At 52.8% G+C, this 13803-nt stretch overlaps 1 non-coding gene across 1 annotated transcript; it reads left to right on the plus strand.

The window, feature by feature from the left end:
- Positions 1-3991: 3991 nt before the first annotated feature.
- TRNAN-GUU (transfer RNA asparagine (anticodon GUU)) lies at positions 3992-4065 on the plus strand. The gene has a single exon. It is a non-coding gene; the product is annotated as a tRNA-Asn (tRNA).
- The last annotated feature ends 9738 nt before the right edge of the window (positions 4066-13803 follow it).

Below are 13803 nucleotides of genomic sequence, written 5' to 3' on the forward strand. Positions count from 1 at the left end.
TTTGCCTCCTGGAAGGTGTGGGAATGCTGTTCCTTGGTCTCCCCAAAGCCGCCTTTTCTTCTGACTGAACAAATCCAGCTCTCTCAGCCTCCCCTAGTGAGAAAGCCGACCTTACAAATGCATGCCTGAGATGTTTAAGGCTCTTCCAACCCTGATGGCTTCTCTTGCATCTGCAAAGGACTTCAGGGCCGTGAGAATATCACACTTTCCTGCCATGGCTTTCTGCAGGTGTTGCTCTCCCTTGTCACCATGATGTCATGCACAGATGTTGCAGGCTGTGTGCAGGGCCCAATCTGAACAAGGAGCCATTCACAGTTAAACTTTGAACTCAAAACGTTTCAGGCCCAAGAAGCAACATCACACCACTAGGAGAGGCTGGTGCTGGGGGTGCCATGCTTGGTGCTAACCCACATGCAGAGGAGGAATTCATGACTCCAAGCATCCCAGTCGCTATCGTCAGTAGTGAGAGAAACACCAAACCATTCAGATCAGAAGGGACCTTGCAGGTCCTAGACAACCTTCCACTCACATCGGGATGAGCACGGAATTCCCACCAAGTTCCTCAGGGCTTTGCCCAACAGTGTCCTGAAAATGTTTTGGAATGGGGGCTTTGTTTAAGATCCTCAGGGGAATCCGGGGTACCCTCTGAGGAAGCTGAGGGTGCTAGATAAGGAGAGCCTTGACTCCCTTATCTTGGGATTCCTTGACTCCCAACAAGCTGCTAGCAACTTCTGGTAGCTCCTAAAAAACTTCTTCTGCTGTCCTTCATCAAAAGCTGCATTGCTGAGAGGCTGCTGAAGCTACTCCAGCCCTTGGACTGTTACTCCCGGCTGCTCTTCCAAGTAGGCACCAATGACACAGCCACACGTGGAACTGCAGGCTGGTCAGCCTCATCTCAATCCCTGGGAACACGATGGAGCAGCTAATCCTGGACACCAAACTGGGAGGAGTGGCTGATACACCAGAGGGTTGTGTTGCCATCCAGAGGGACCTGGACAGGCTGGAGAAATGGGCTGACAGGAACCTCATGAAGTTCAACAAGGGGAACTGCCAAGACCTGCCCCTGGGGAGGAACAACCCCATGCACCAGGCTATGCTGGGGTCTCCCAACTGGAAAGGAGCTTGGCAGAAAAAGCCCTGGGGCTTCTGGTGGACACCAAGTTGAACATGAGCCAGCAACATGCCCTTGTGGGAAACAAAGCGAATGGTATCCTGGGCTGTATTGACAAATATTGCCAGCAGCTGGGGGGAGGTGATCTTTCCCCTTTATTCAGTGCTGATGAGGCCACAGCTGGAGTAGTGGGTCCAGTTCTTGGCTCCTCAGTACAGGAGAGACATGGACACACTGGAGAGAGCCCAATGACGGGCCACAAAGATGATGAAGAGACTGGAGCATCTCTCTAGGAGAAGCTGAGGGAGCTGGGACTATCCCGCCTGGGGAAGAGAAGGCTCAAGGGGCATCTAATCAAAATATATAAATAGCTGAAGGGAAGGTTCAAAGAGGGTGGAGCCAGGCTCTTTCAGTGGTGCCCAGTGACAGGACAAGAGGCAATGGGCACTAACTGAAACATAGGAGGGTCCCTATGAACATCAGGGAACATTTCTTTCACTGTGACAGTGAGCAAGCACTGGCAGAGGTTTCCCAGTGAGGTGTCTCCACCCTTGGGGATAGTTAAAAATCACCTGGACATATCCTGGGTAAGCACTCCACGTGGCCCTACTTGAGCAGGGGGTTGGACCAGGTGATCTCCAAAGGTCCCACAGGTCATTCTGTAATTCTGCAGTTCTGTGATTCTGCAAAAAGCCGTTATAATGTCTTAGATCTACATGCTGAGTCCCACAGGATGAGCAAGACTGCCTAAATGCAACTTCCAGATGGATGGGCGATGCCATTAAGAATAGAAATTAAGTGCCATTGGAGACCAAGGAGGAAAGCCAATGTTCTGGATTGAGAACTCCTTGGGAAGAGCAAAAAGGAGAGGTTGGGTCCGTGGGTGACAAGTAGCCCTTGCTCTTGTGGTTAGTCTCTGGTTCGGGACAGCTTCCTCAGCAACTTGTGCATCCTTGGAGGGTGATTCCTTGGACCTGCAACAGGCAGCGGCCAAGTTTCCTAGCAGGGCTTTCCATCCTCCTTTCCAGAAATGGCCATGTCTCTCCATTCAGCATTCATGGATCCCAAAGCACCAATTTGGGAAAGGTGTCCAGGTGAGGGGAAGGCCTCCCTCAGGCACATCTGTCCTCCTTGAATCCAAGTCTTGTGCAAGGCTCGGGTGGGTGGAGCTCGTTTGGTGCCCACGTTTGTCTGACAGATGGCTGGTTAGTGCCATTACCAAGCAGGGAGTGAGAGATTTGGTCTCAGGACAAGTTCTGCCCAAGGCAGTTGCAGCTCACAGCTGTGGTGCCTCAACTCACTGACCCATGCCTGGGTTCTTTGATAAATAAAGCCCCATACACGGAAATCACCACAGTTAATGTGGGTGACATGATGCCATGGTGCCAACAGGGAAATTTAGAGCCCGTATACTACGTTCAGGAGAAGAAATATTGATCTTCCTCTGCATTGACTCTCACTACCCTGTCACATCTTTCCGCATGTGCTCCTTCAAGGGCCCCCTTCTCAACTTTCATTCCTTTTTTTTCCTTTTTTTTTTTTTTTTTTTTAGCAGGTAAGAACCATCCTTCTGTGACTGCACAGCTGGTTCTCCAACTACAGCAGGTGGGAACTGGTGCAAATGCACCTTCAGCTGCAGACTATGGTGGGAAAAGCTTGGATTTGAGAGGGCATGATGCAAGTCCCAGGTGGCTGATGATAGAAATGGCAGGGTGTGTGGGAGGTGGGGGGGGGACAGAGTTTGCCCACACTATGTTGTACAGAAAGGATCTTCCTTTGCCTATATGTTCAGACTTCATCAGGAGACGCATCAGGAGATGAATAGGAATTGGGGAAGGCTGATATCACTTGTTCTGTAAGCAGAAAAGTAAAGAAAAGTGGTGAAAGAAGACATCCTGTTGTATTGATATTTATTACTGAAATCTTCTCCGATTGGCTGCACTCCTGGAGTCTCTCAACTCAGCCCCACGAGACTTGAAGCATTAGGGAGAATTGGCTTGGTATGGCATTTTGCATGTTAAGGAGCCCTCTGATGCCATGTTCCTGAACTGCAGGTACTGAAAGAATGAACCGGCCTCTAAGGCAGTGAAAAGCTTCCTGAGGTGCGTCCAAGGCTGGGGAGTGAAGGAGAGGAAGAGAGGAAGGTCAGCTCATGGGGCATGTTGAGCACTGTCTAGCCACCCCACAGCAGAGGGCATTCCCCATCTCCCAGGCTGAGGCATGCACACATGATGGAAACCTCTCCTTTGTGCAGGGGCCTTCAGCCACATTCCCAGGGCAGACCTATTCCTCCTCCACCCACAGACATCAACGGCTTTCCATTGCTGGGCTCACACAAGGTTGGAAAGATTTGCTAATGCCCTCAACCATCACCTTGCTTCTTGACGAGTTCCCTACACCCTCTCTCGCATCCGTACGCGCTGCCAATCACTACCTGATCACTACCCGAGAAGCTAAGAAGCTCTCAAGGCTTTCCCTCTCATCCTCAGGGGATGACCATATTTCTTCAGTCACCATGCGTGCATCCTAAAAACACCAGTTGAGGAAGTGCATCTTGGTGAGGGGAGGACCTCGCCGAGGCACCTCTGTGCTCTTGGAGGTCTAAGCGCTTGTGCAAGGCTCCAGGAGGAGTTCCTTTGGTGCCCACCTTTGTATTGCAGAGGGATGGTGTGCAGAGGGCAGGGAATGAGAGAGGACTGCTCCCAGAAATGCCATGGGAGGGGAGGTCCGGTGCTCAGGGAAAGAAGGATGAAGGGTGGACACTCCGGGTTCTGGTCTTTCTCTTCCCAAGTCACCATTCTGGGTGACGAAGCTCTGCTTCCCTGGCAATGGCCAAACATCTGCCTGCCGAAGGGAAGCACTTCATAGCTCACTTTGGGAGTCTCTGTGGCGCAATTGGTTAGCGCGTTCGGCTGTTAACCGAAAGGATGGTGGTTCGAGCCCACCCAGGGACGGCTTCCCCTTTCCCTGCCCCCCCTTTCCCTGCCCGTGCCAGGGGGCTTGGAACTACATCACCTTGCAGCTCCCTTCCAACCCAAACCCTTCTATGGCTCGAGAAAAAGAGGAGCCCCTTCAGTCCCCTCAGCAAAGGCAGACCAAGGAAAACAAACTGAGAGCAATTCCTTACTCTCTTTTGCTTGCGCACGCACCTTTGCTTCACTTATTAAACTGCCTTTGTCTTGACCCATGACTGTTTCTCCCTTTGCCCTTCCAATGCTCTCCCCCCTCCAGCTCAGGGGCACTGAGCGAGCAGCTGCCTGGGGGCTTAGCTGCCAGCTGGGGCCAACCCACCCTGTGATTTGCCTTATTTCTACTGGCACTAAGAACAGCAGCAGTAACATGCTCTAAAAGAAGGTCTTCCTCTTCTTGATGATGGTAAACTCTATTTCTTTGATGTTACTCCTTTCCTTCATTCTTCCTTGGCAAGATAGTTATAATTTCTCAGTATTATAGTCTGGCATGAAGTTGTTAGAACAATACTTTTCATCTCCTTTCTAACTGTTATCATCCAATGGCAAGACCCCTCAGACAGTATTGTCCCTAAATCATTTCTTTTCTTCCCATTTCCAGTCTCTGTGTGTGTGTGTGTGTGAGGAGTTGTTTATCGTGATTATCACATCCCTGACCAGCTCGTCCTTGGTTGCCAGTATGGGATCCAGGTGAGCACCCAGGGCCTTTGTTGGCCCACTGGGCAGCTGTATTAAGAAGTTGTCCCACGGTGCTCCAGACTGTTTGCACCTTGTTTTGCCTGGTCCGTGGATGCCAGGGCAATTACAGTCCCCCACAGGAACTGGCTCATTGCCCTGCAGACTTCCTTGGGCTGCTGACAGAAGACTTTTCCTCCTTCCTCACTGTCGTGGTTTAGCCCCTGTGCGCATCTAAGCACCACACAGCCACTCGCTGCCCCTCCCCCCCCACCCCCCGGTTCCATGGGGGAGAGAATCTGAAGAGCACAAGTAAGAAAACTGGTGGAGGACCCCGGGGTGTGCAGGTGCTTGTGATGTCATAGGTGCCTGAGTAGGTGACAGGGCAGGAGCCAGACGTGGCTTCCGCAGGGGCTTGTGATGTCCCTGGTGTCCTGGTAGTTGTTTGGGTAGGAATGAAGACCTGGCTTTTGCTGGTGCCTGTGATGTCAGTGGTGGCTCTGCAGCTAGTAAGGCAGGAGCATGCAGCTGGCTTGTGCAGGTGCTCGTGATGTCATAGGTGTCTCAGTAGGTGATAGGGCAGAAACAGGCCCCTGGCTTGTACAGCTGCTTCTGATGTCACTGGTGGCTAAGTCCCTGGTTGGGTATGAATGGACACCGGGCTTCCGCAGGTGCTTGTGATGTCACTGTTGGCTGAGTAGCTCTTAGGGCAGGAGCAGGCCCCTGGCTTCTGCACTTTTTTGTGATGTCATAGTTGACAGAGCAGGTGATAGGGCAGGAGCAGGCCCTGGCTTGTGCCAGTGCCTGGGATGTCACTTGTAGCTGAGTAGCTTTGAAGGCAGGAGCAGGCCCCTGGCTTGTGCAGCTGCTTATGATGTCCCTGATGGCTGAGTAGCTGATAGGCCAGTCTGCAGCTGGCTTGTGCACCTGCTTGTGACGTCACTGGTGGCTCTGTAGCAGTGGTGTCAGGCGCATGCAGCTGGCTGGTGCGGGTGCTGGTGGTGTCATAGGTAGCTGAGGAGGTGATAGGGCAGAAGCAGGCACTTGGCTTGTACAGCTGCTTCTGATGTCAGTGGTGGCTAAGTAGCTGATAGGCCAGGAGGATGCACCTGGCTTCTGCAGGTGCTTGTGATGTCATATGTGCTTGACTGGGTGATAGGTTAGGAACCCAAGCCTGGCTTGTGCTGGTGCTTGTGTGGTCATAGGTGTATGAGTAGGCGCTGGGTTAGAAGGAGGCACTTGGCCTCTTCATGTGCTTGCGAGGTCACATGTGCCTTTGTATGAGATAAAGCTGGAGCAGGCGCGCGTCTTGTGCGGGGGCTTGTGATGTCACTGGTGGCTCTGTAGCTCTTAGGGCAGGAGCAGGTCCCAGGCTTGTGCAGGTGCTTGTGATGTGACATGACGCAAGTAGGGTACGGGGCCAGAGGTGGCCCCTGGCGCCTGCATCTCCTTGTGATGACGCTGGTGGCACCGTAGGCAGTAGGGCCAGAGCATGCAGCTGGCTTGTGCAGGTGCTTGTGATGTCAGATGTGCCTGGGTAGGTAAGAGGGCAGGAGAATGCAGCTGGCTTGTGCAGCTGCTTTATCCCCCTCCACTGTACCTAAAAGTTTTGATTGGGCGGGGCCAGCTCGATTGGCGGATCCCCTGGTGTTGACTAACCAGGTGGCCTTTGCTAAATGTGTATCCCAATGGTTGCACGTCCCACCACCCGTGCTCGCAGTGTAGTCTTTAACAGCCCATTGTATCCTTCGATTTTCCCGGAGGCTGGTGCATGATAGGGGATGTGATATACCCACTCAGTGCCATGCTCTTTGGCCCTGGTGTCTATGAGGTTGTTTTGGAAATGAGTCTGTTGTCTGACTCAATTCTTTCTTGGGTGCCATGTCGCCACAGGACTTGCTTTCCAAGGCCCAGGAGGAGTGTTCCAGGTAGTGGCATGGGGCACAGGATATGTTTCCAGCCCTCCGGCCGTTGCTTTCACCATTGTAAGCACATGGTGTTTGCCTTGGCGGGGGTGTGGGAGTGTGATATAATGGATCTGCCAGGCCTCCCCAGATTTATATTTCAGCCATCGTCCTCCACACCACAGAGGCTTTAACCGCTTGGCTTGTTTGATTGCAGCGCATGTTTCACATTCATGGATAACCTGTGCAAGAGTGGCCATGGTCAAGTCCACCCCTCAGTCATGAGCCCACCTATGTGTTGCATCTCTTCCTTGATGGCCTGAGGTGCCATGGGCCCACAGAGCTGTAAATCATTCACCCTTCTGTTGCCAGTCCAGATCCACCTGAGCCACTTCAATCTGAGCAGCCTGATCCACCTGCTGGTTGTTTTGATGTTCCTCAGTGGCCCAACTCTTGGGGACGTGAGCATCTACGTGATGTAGTTTTACAACCAGGATCTCTACTCAGGCAGCATTATTTTGCTACTGATTGCTCTGCTTCCATTGCTGTAACCACCCCCACAAGGCATTGGCCACCATCCATGAGTCAGTACAAAGATAAAGTACTGGTCACTTTTCTCGGTCAGCAATGTTTAATGCTAAGCTGGATGGCCTTTACTTCTGCAAATTGCTCGATTCACCTCCAGCAGTTTCTACAACTGGTCATATAGGACTCCATACAGCAGCTTTCCATCTCCGATGCTTTCCTATAATACAACAGGACCCATCAGTGAACAGGGCGTATTGCTTCTCATTTTCTGGTAGTTTATTCTACAGCGGGGCCTCCTCAGCATGCGTCGCCTCCTCCTCTGGTGATATTCCAAAATCTTTGCCTTCTGGACAGTCCATGATCGCTTCCAAGATTCCTGGGTGATTGGGGTTTCCTATCTGAGCCTGTTGTGAGATCTGTGCAACCCACCTACTCCACGTAGCATCAGTTGCATGATGTGTGAAGGGGACCCTCCCTTTCAACACCCAGCCCAGCACCAGCAGTCGGGGTGCCAGGAGGAGCTGTGCTTCATACCAACCACTTCCGAAGCAGCTCGAACCCCTTCATATGCTGCCCCAATATCTCTTTTTCATTTGGAATCTAGCGGGCCTCGCATCCTCTGTATCCCCGAGTCCAAAATCCTAGGGGTCGACCTCGAGTGTCCCCTGGTGCTTTCTGCCAGAGGCTCCAGGTAGGGCCATTCTCCCCGGCTGCGGTGTAGAGCAAGTTTTTTACTTCTTGCCCTGCCTGGACTGGCCCAAGGGCTACTGCATGAACTACCTCCCGTTTAATTCGTTCAAAGGCTTGGCGTTGCTCAGGGCCCCATTTGAAATTGTTCTTCTTCCGCGTCACTTGGTAGAGAGGGCTTATGATGAGATTGTAATTTGGAATATGCATTCTCCAAAAACCCGCAATGCCTAAGAAAGCTTGTGTTTCCTTTTTGCTAGTTGGTGGAGACATGGCTGTTATTTTGTTGATCACATCCATTGGGATCTGACAACGTCCATCTTGCCATTTTATTCCTAAGAACTAGATCTCCTGTGCAGGTCCCTTGACCTTACTTTGTTTTATGGCAAAACCGGCTTTCAGGTGGATTTGGACTATTTTCTTCCCTTTCTCAAAAACTTCCTCTGCTGTATTGCCCCACACGATAATGTCATCAATGTATTGCAGATGTTCTGGAGCTTCACCCTGTTCCAGTGCCATCTGGATCAGCCCATGGCAAATGGTGGGGCTGTGTTTCCACCCCTGGGGCAGTCGATTCCAAGTGTACTGAACACCCCTCCAAGTGAAAGCAAACTGTGGCCTGCACTCTGCTGCCAAAGGGATTGAGAAGAATGCATTAGCAATATCACTTGTAGCATACCATTTGGCTGCTTTTGACTCCAGTTCCTATTGAAGTTCCAGCATGTCTGTCACGGCAGCACTCAGGCCACGATAATCTACTGTTAGTCTCCACTCTCCATTAGTCTTTTGCACTGGTCATACAGGACTGTTAAAGGGTGAGTCTTACTGATCCCTCCTTGGCTCTCGAGTCGATGAATCAGCTCATGGATGGGATTCAGGGAGTCTTGGTTGGTGCGATATTGCTGCCAGTGCACTGTTGTGGTAGCAATCAGCACCTGTTGTTTGTTGACCTTCAGCAACCCCACAACAGAAGGGTCCTCCGAAAGACTGGGCAGGGTGGACAGCTGTTTAATTTCCTCCGTCTCCAAGGCAGCTATACCAAAAGCCCACTGGTAAACCTTTTGGGTCCTCGAAATACCCTCTCCTGAGGCAGTCTATGCCAAAGATGCATGGAGCCTCTGGGCCACTCACAATATTGAAGCTGAAGATTCTGAGCACTGTGACACTTTTGGATGAAATGAGATGTGGTGGCACAGCTTGCTCACCTGGGCTGCTGCAGCGGAGGGATAAAGGCTGTGCAGGAGAAAGTGGCAGGGAGGACGAGGACGGAGGATGGCCTCTGTGTCAAGGGGCAGCTCCGATGGATGAAGCTCCTCTATAGGATGGGCAACTGCTGAGGTTTGTCCCTGTGAATCTTGCCAATTGGCTTCATGTACTGCCAAGACTTTGTATCTGTTGCTGGTTGGTACGCAGGGGGAAACGGCTGGATGTGATATCCTGCTGCCATGGGTCACCAGAGACCATGGTGCCTCCTTCTCCAAGATGCTGTCTATTCACTGTTGACACTGCTTGCCTGGTAGTCCTTGGAGGTCAGTGCCATGGGGTTCCAATATTTCTTCTTGCAATGCCTCAAATAAGATTCTGTCTATTTCTTGTTCCCCCTCTCTTATACAGCATCACCTCCTGACTGCTTCCCACAGCTCCTCCACCCGCTGCCTGAGGGACTCCACCAGAGCACACCTTGCGCAGGTGGAGCTTGCACCCTCCTCCACCCAGGAGCGTGGGGTACAGACTTTACAGCCCTCCACCTGGACAGCAGCTTCCCTGAGAGGAAGCCCTGTCTGAGTGGTCACCTCCACTCATCCCAGGCTAGGCTGGCTAGGGAGAGGGTGCCCAGCTGCTGCAGAGCACAGCCCTCACCTGGTTGCTGCCACCATGCTTCTGATGACCTCAAAGCACTGCCTAAGAAGCCTTTCTAATTCCCTGGAGACCTCAAGCTGCTGGGTAGGTTTGCACAGCTGACAGCTAGCTGGGGTGACCATTGGGGCTGCAGCCTAAGCCTGCGTTTGAGCAGAGCAGGCAGCAGCCCCACAACTGGAAGAGTGCGCTGCCCTTCTCACGCGCCCTTCCATGCAAAGCGCTGGGCAAACTATTGTTTGCAGCGCTCCTGCTCCCTGGCGCTCCCCAGGAGCTTCTTTTATGCGGCTTCCTGGAGGAGGAATCAGCAGTGCCCGTGCCACCTGAAGACTCACGGTGTCAGTTTTGCAAGCCCACCCTCTGATCCATTTTAGAGGTGCACTTTAGCATGGGAAATCCTGCCTGGTGGTGATCATATCGGTTACTTCGACCTTGCCTACAGAAGATGCTCGGCAGGACTAATGGAGACGCGGACTGCTATTTTGCAAAGATAGGCCTTTAGGCAGATTAAGACTTGTCTCATGCAAAACATACAGACACCCCAACGCTTACAGTCTGGAGCTCCACCAGATGTGCTTCCCAGGGAATGGGATGGCAGAGGATAAGAAAGGGATGGCTTGGCAACCACCCTGGGATTTGGGAAACTAGGGAGTGCTCTCCTCTTCCCCACCACTGCTTTTCTCGGTGAGATGCTTAAGAAAACTCGACCAGCTAGGTGTAAATTCACAGTTGCGTCACCTAACTCATGTCTAATTGCAGCCAATGGAGTTGTGCAGTTCAAATGTTGAGCTTTCATTGGAGCCCAAGGCATTTCCTCCACTCAAACTATCTGCACCCCCACCTGACCCTGACTACTGTGTGAAACAAGGGTCCCGGCCCTCCCGGCAGGATGGGGAAAAGCTTGAACTTCTCCCTCATCCTGCACTATGCATCACAGTGAAGAGCCTGGCTCTGTCTGCTACCAAGATGCAGGCATTCAAAAGCCATGGGCTGCTCTGAGGTGCCCCTGAAGCCTTCCCTTCCGCAGGCTGAACAAGCTCAGCTCCTTCAGCCCCTTCTCAGAAGGCAAGTGCCCCAGCCCTAGACCATCTTGGTGGCCCTCTGCTGAACTCACTTCAGTTTCCTCATCTCTCTCCCTTTTATTGAGGGCCACAAATCTGGATGCAGTACCTACCTGTACTCTAACGAGTCCTGAGTAGAGGACGATCAACACATCCCCAGTCTCCTGGCTATGCTCCTCTTCATATAGCCCACCACACTGCTGGCCTTCCTCAGTGCTGACTTGTCTTTTGCCTAATGGCCCTCAGGAACTCCAGCACCTTTTCTGCAGAGCTACTCCCAAGCCAGGTAGTCCCCAGCCTGTCCCATTGCAGGGGCTCAGTCTACCGCTGGTGCAGGGCTCTGCATTTCTCCGTGCTGCTTTTCATGAGGCTCCTGTTGGCCCATGCCTTTGAGCCTACCTAGGTCCTTCTGGATGGCAGCCTTGCCCTGGTGTGTCAACCAGTCCCACCACCTGGGTATCACCTGCAGACTTCACAAGAAAGACCTCCAGGTCATTAGAAAAATGTTAAACGAGATGGGTCCCAGGACTGTTCAGGTCTCCCCTTGCCACCAGCCTCCAGCTGGAATATTTCCCATTAACTGACTTTCTGAGAGCAACTCTCTGACCACTTTTGACCAACCCCCTGCCACTGCTCAGGGACAGCTTTCACTCGATCACGCTGCTCAGAGCCCTGTCCACCCAGATGAAGGGGGGCTTTTTCACTTCTCTCCCATGCCGCTGGGGAAGGGGGGAAGGGAACAAATGGGTGCGTGCTTAGTGGCTGGCCATGCTCAACCCAGCAGACCCCTGAAATGTCACCATGTGGCTTTGCGTGAGCAACTGACTCCCTCCCTCCATCTCCATTGACTCTAGTGGGAGCTTAGTCAAGGAGCTCCCATGCAGACACCTCTTTTCTGCGCACCTGACCTGAGGGAAAGGGAATCACAACTCCTGTGGGTTTGTGGCATGAACTGGAGGGAGATGAATCACCTGAGAGCCTGGAAGCCTGTAACCAAAGTCTGACTTCTGCATTGACTCATTTGCATCACTGCCTTCCATGGGGAAACAAACCCCTCCCTCTCACTGCCTAGTATTTGGGGAGGAATAGGGGTTTTCAGAGGGAGAACTTGTCACCTCTTTTAGTCAACCGTTCTCTGAAAGGACAAATCACAGGGCTGGGCTCCGCCGCTCTCTCCCCAGAGTAGAGACACGATGTAGGTGTTTACTTCAGCCTCCTTCCAAGAAGGTTCCCCAGGAGGGACCCTGCTGCTTTGTCAGCACTGGACACCAGGGAGCTTCTCAAGGAGTCTGTGGGGCAGAGAGAGTCACACCTTCAGCTGCCCTTGTGCTCCTGGGCTGGCACAAGCTCCTGGGACTGAGAGAGCTCATGGCAACGCATGCATGGCACCTGCAGAAAGACAGCTGAGTCCAGCAGCAGCTCCTCTGCAAAGAGCAGCAGGGCTCAGGGCACTGCCTGCAGGTGACGAGACAGGATGAGCAGCTCGGAGAGAAGTAAAAGGCAGCTTGGGGTGGGAGGACGGAGGAGGGCTCATAGCTGGGGAGATCTTCCCAGTCCTTGACACAGTAAGTCTCTGGCTGCAGGGCAGTGCAGCTGCTGTTCCCAAAGAGGTCTTCCGAAGCTGCCACATCTGACGGGCATGGGATCTGTCAGGATGGCTCTCACAGCTTCTCAGGGGTGATTGAGAAGGGCAAACTCCCCACAGCACTGCAGAAGGTCTGGGTGGAAGGAGCAACCCCTGGCAGGGCAGGGTCATTCTTCCATCCGGAGGGTGTTATGTGGGACGGGGATGCTCACAGCTCTAGCTAACCATTTCTAGATGGGGACTTTTCAAGGGGAAGGTAAAGTCACCAGGTACCTGAAAGCTCTTGCCTGACTTTGGGTTGCTTTGGCTTTTGGGTTTGGGTTTTGGGGGTTGGGGGTTTTTTTTTTTTTTCAGTTTTCCCCCATTGTCAACAGTGAGATGGAAACAGTATTAGGGGTTTAGGTTTGGGGGTGAGACTCCTAAAATGTTACTCTGAAAGATCAAGGGGTGTGTGAGGAACCTCAGGAAGTCCCTTCAGCCTCCCCTGCCCCCCCAACCTATAGGCAGCACCAACATCTCCTTGGCAGTTGCCATCCTTCTCATCGGGGCTTTTCTGAACTGCTCCTTAGCAGCTGCAAACACAGAGCTGCTCCTGAAAACCTCTCTCCCGGGAGGTTTCTGGAGGGCAGAACTGAGCACACAGAGGGTGGGATGGGGTCTGTGAGCATGGACAGGGAAAAGGCACAGGGGCAGAGAAACAGCTCTGCTCCTCCATCTCCCGTGGGAGATGGGATCTGGACGATGCCCTTTCAGCCTGTCCGGTGCAGACACCTGCCTCTGAGCACGGCCCCCCTTGTCTCCTCTCCCACCCAACAGAGTGCTCTACCCTCCAGGCCATGGGGTCTAAGGCATGAGCCTCCTCCTCTGCAGTTAGGTCTCCAGCAGAAGAGAGGTGCATCTCTCCCGCAACATGCTCTTTTCCTGCTGCATGACAAAGGGGCTGACAGCAACTGGCTGGCAATGTCACCATCCGGACATTGATACGGGGGAAGGCTTTCCTGAGAGCCCGCCTGTCTCTCGCTCTCTCCATGCCTCCTTTGGCAGGAGGAGCACGGCGATGATCCCTGTTTCTCCATCTCTCCCTGCTGCTCTGGTCCCTGTTTTCAAGGTCGATGGGACAAAGGGCAGGGCGCTCAGTTGCAGTTCAGCTACTGGCCCTGAGAGTCCTTCCATGCAGGTGACTTCCTTTACGGCAGTGAGATGTCCAACCCCATTTCTAAAGTGTGGAGCTGTGGCAATGCAGTGTGTGGGGTTGGGGAATGAGCCCACTCTCTTTTAAAGAGAGCCCCACCTTCAGGACACCTGCCTGTCCCCCTGGCGTGTCCTGGCAGGCTATGGGTAGTGCTGCAGAAGAGCACAGCTCTCCTGGAAGGTCCTTCTGGTAGCTGACAGTCCCTGGTTTGCTCATCTGAGCCAGGAGCCTCTT

This window comes from Ciconia boyciana, unplaced genomic scaffold, assembly GCF_034638445.1.
Source record: "Ciconia boyciana unplaced genomic scaffold, ASM3463844v1 HiC_scaffold_37, whole genome shotgun sequence".
Classification (NCBI taxonomy): Eukaryota; Metazoa; Chordata; class Aves; order Ciconiiformes; family Ciconiidae; genus Ciconia; species Ciconia boyciana.